This window comes from Larimichthys crocea, chromosome XXIII, assembly GCF_000972845.2.
Source record: "Larimichthys crocea isolate SSNF chromosome XXIII, L_crocea_2.0, whole genome shotgun sequence".
NCBI lineage: Eukaryota > Metazoa > Chordata > Actinopteri > Sciaenidae > Larimichthys > Larimichthys crocea.
Genome location: NC_040033.1, coordinates 21112672 through 21116906, shown reverse-complemented (window position 1 = coordinate 21116906; position 4235 = coordinate 21112672). Strand labels below are relative to the sequence as shown.

The 4235-nt window shown below is 42.8% G+C and overlaps 1 long non-coding RNA gene across 1 annotated transcript; it reads left to right on the top strand.

Moving 5' to 3' along the window:
* The first annotated feature begins 1199 nt into the window (after positions 1 to 1199).
* On the top strand, positions 1200 to 1963 carry LOC113744445 (uncharacterized). The gene is made up of 2 exons (XR_003461531.1): positions 1200 to 1489; positions 1650 to 1963. It is a non-coding gene; the product is annotated as an uncharacterized LOC113744445 (long non-coding RNA).
* The last annotated feature ends 2272 nt before the right edge of the window (positions 1964 to 4235 follow it).

Genomic DNA, 4235 nt, shown 5'->3' with positions numbered 1-4235 from the left:
AGCCAAACTTGTGCTATAGAGTTTCTGAATAAAAGTACATTGATCTTTTGTCGTACTATTCACAACCACAAAAATATCTTAATCTAGATTCCAGTGAGCCTACTTCAACAGACCACTGCTTTACGTTGTCACCGACCGGTTTCAGGCAGTGCCGTTGCTTCAACTCACTTTCCTCTAGCAGTCATACACATTCACATACATGCTTTACCCCAAATTTGTCTTCTTCCTGTGTGTGCGTGTATTGACTGGTTTTGTAGGAGTGATTATGGACGTTCAAACTAAGGTATTGTGTTTCCAGACGTGCTTCTGAGTAGAGTTGTCACGATACTAAAATGAGTAACCACGACACTATACCAGACAAAGTATCGCGGTTCCGGGTATTATCACGATACTGCGCCTTTTTTTATTATTATTATTTTATAAAACTGCAATGTATTTGTACAAGTTAGTTTGAAACAACGACGTTTGTTTTTTTAAGCAAAATTAGTGTTGCCACTGACGAAGACGCCACGGCAGACTCGCGGCTCGGGCCCGGTGCTTTCGCCATGGTGAGTGTGTTGTCTCGTGTTTCTGACTCTAAGTCGTGTGCGCGTCTTGGTGAGACAGAACTTTAGCTTGTTGTTTGTTTTGAAGCGAATTTCTATCGAAGCGAGCTGTCTTTGCGGAGTTCGTACTTGCCGGCAGAAACACACGAACAGCCAATCAGCTAACAGACGGGGGACCCAGCGTGCGGAACACCCTATCATATCCCTGGACGTCACCAGTAACAGGCAAACAGCCAATCATTCAGCAGCTGTGGAGTTAGGTTGCGGTTCCATGTTGGTTTGTTTACAAAGGAGTAGCATGCAGTGAGAAGCCGGGAGGAGAGCAGAGGCGGCCGCTATGTAGCGGAGACTGGCACCGGTAGTATAGTAATCCACCGTAGTACCGTCGTGTAAAATTTCTAGTATAGTAGCGACGGTTATGATTTGGCACCGCGGGGTACTGTGTATACCGTGGGTATCGTGCAACTCTACTTCTGAGTTTTTACTGGGACCTTTTAACTCCGATCTTGTTGTTCTAGTGTACTTTATTTATGAACAACTCCCGGCGGGGGTTTTTAGCTTCTCAAAGATTATGTTATGTTTTATCTAGGTCTGGCCGACTAGCCTTGAATCATGATACCAGACCTTATATATTAGTCATGTGGTCATGACTGTTCACTTACATCCACAACTGCCTAGATAGTGCAGTTATGTTTCAGCGTTCAGAACCTCCACCATTCACACTGTGATTGTACTACTTTCTAGCACTATATGTAAGTGTGTACAAATACATGTAAAATCAACACATATAGGACATTTGATGTTTTAAAGAGCAAGCAAATACACTTTAAGACTGGTCTTGTCATGGACGCTCACAGGTTTTGTCTAATTACTGGTCTTGCTATCCAGAGGACTCACAGTTTATTTTACCTCAAAGTTCTGGTCTTGTTAATAGATGCTCACAGGTTCCTAATACTGGTCTCGCTATCTTCAACTCACAGACTTTGGCATCTTTTGTTGTTTTTTTCTCCTCGGGCTTCCAACCCAGCTAAAACAATACCTCGTCAGAATATTGTGGGAGTTGCCACACTCGAGGACACTGGTCTTGTTAATAGATGCTCACAGGTTCCTAATACTGGTCTCGCTATCTTCAACTCACAGACTTTGGCTACTTCGGGGGTCCTCACCTCCCCGGGCTTCCAACCCAGCTAAAACAATACCTCGTCAGAATATTGTGGGAGTTGCCACACTCGAGGACACTGGTCTTGTCAATAGACGCTCACAGTTTTTTTGGCTAATTACTGGTCTCGCTATCCAGAGGACTCACAGCTTATTTTACAAAGTTCTGGTCTTGTTAATAGATGCTCACAGGTTCCTAATACTGGTCTTGCTATCTTCAACTCACAGATTTTTTTTTTTTTTTTATTTTTTCTTTTTTTTTCTTTAAAACATCACAGTTTGATGCCTTTGTTTTCTCAAATTCACATCTCTTAATTTATAGACAAGTTACTACTGAGACTTAGGACACGTTTCAATTTAGTGGTGGTCAATGCAGATCAAGTTTCTGCTTACCTTTATGTTGCCATGGCCCGTGTCCTTTGTCCGTTCGTACCTGGTCCTTAAGCCCAATGAAACCCAATTAATGTTTCAATCAGGTCTGATCCAACTTTTCAGTTGATCCCGGACGAGCCCCCAAATTGTTGTGGTGATTCAAACCACCCCGAATTCTGTAGACCTGATGTAGAGCAGAGAGATATTGAGTTTAAAGAAGACAAAGACAAGTACTCCAGTTTCACCTGTTGCAAGAGGGAGAACACAGCTTTGACAGACTCCGCAGTCTGTTCACCATCACACCCAGCTGAGTTCTGAGCTCTCTCAGGCTCCAGCTAGTTTTATTAATTCACACAAGCGGTTACATATTTGTTATTATCTTCATACAGGGTAGTCTGCTGGGTGCAGCCGTTGTCCTTGGGTACACTCTGTGCCTAGATTCAGATGCTTTGTAACAGTTTCTAGTTGTGCTCACACACATACCTCAGGCGTGGGATTGCACTCAGACACAAACTGTAATCTGCAAAAACACTCTGCTGGTTATACAACATTCTTAAAAGCAATAGTTCAACATAATCACACAGTTTAATATCTTTAAATGATTATTATGCACTTCAGATAATATAATCCACACTAGTTACACAACACTCAAAAGCAATATACTCTGTGTGACCTTATACTTACCCACATTTAACCCACGTCTATTTTAATTCAAACATTATTATACATTTCCACAATAGACACAGATTAAATGTTAAATATAAATATTTCAATATTTATCATCACAGTAACAGTGTACACACATTAGTAGCTGTAAACACTCAGCATTAGAAAAATACATACATTGGTTTGGTGCTTACATAAGGAGTAAACATTTATAATCATCACTTTAAAAGTTACATACGTTGTTTTTGGTGCCTGTTTGTTTCCCAGATATATTAGTGTGTGTGTGAATGTGTGTATAAGAGACATTAACTTAAAGAACTTTGTAGAAAGGCACTTTATGAACTTCAGTCCTTTTCCTTGTATTAGTTTACGGGCAGATCTGCCATTTCCAATATGGCGGACCCGTTGACGTATAGCGACCAACGACCAACCCGCTCAATGCGGCGTCTATGTATATATGTCTATGCGCGCACGGCTTACAGTCACAAACACGAGACAACACACTCACCATGGCAGAAGCACCGGGCCTGAGCGGCGAGTCTGCCGCGGTGTCGTCGTCAGTGGCAACACTAATTTTGCTCAAAAAACCAAACTCGTTGTTTCAAACTTCTTTCAGTCTAAGTCTAACACGGGACTCACACCGAACGCGGAACGGAAGTGGAACGGTACTTTGCCCGGCGTCAACTCACACCGGACGCGGATCAGCCGCGGAACGGAAGCGGAGCGAGCCGTCCGTATTCACGTGAGATCACGAGATCACGCGAGAATCCTGGACATACCCGATTCCGCGATAAACTGTGTATAAAGAAAACAACAACAACAAAAAGCTGACTTTGCTTCTCCGACGTGGAGGAGATTATAAAAAGCATCTGTTGTGTCATAAAGGATTGTGTGTTGTTCCACGTCAACAATTAGTCTCTCGTTGAGACCCTTTGATCGACCTTTGATCACCTGGTGCCACCGGTCATGACGTAACGTTGATGTGAAGTTGTAAAAAGCTACATGATATGTGTATTGTGTTTTATTTTGAAGGGGGGCGGAAGTTTATTATGTTGATTCTGTGGTCGGATTTCCTGTCTGGTGCGCAGTGCTCTGTTGAAATTTACGAGGTTTAGTCGCGGCTCGCGTAAAAAATAGAAATCCTGCGGAAAGCTTGCGGCGCGGAGAGCCGCTTCCGGGACGCTTCTGATCCGCGTCTGATCCGCGCCCGGTGTGAGTGCTCTCATTGACTAGACTGGATTCTATTTGCTACGGTGACCGCGGCGGTGCCGTTCCGCTTCCGTTCTGCTTCCGTTCCGCGTCCGGTGTGAGTTGGCCTTTACTTCACTAGTAGGCTATTATGTTTATCATGCACCAAACAACATTATAAGTAATTAATAAGTATTTATAACTTGTAAAAATACATTGCAGTTCATAAAAATAATAATAATAAAAAAGGCCGCAGTATCGCGATAATACCCAGAACCGTTATACTTTGTCTGGTATCATACCGTG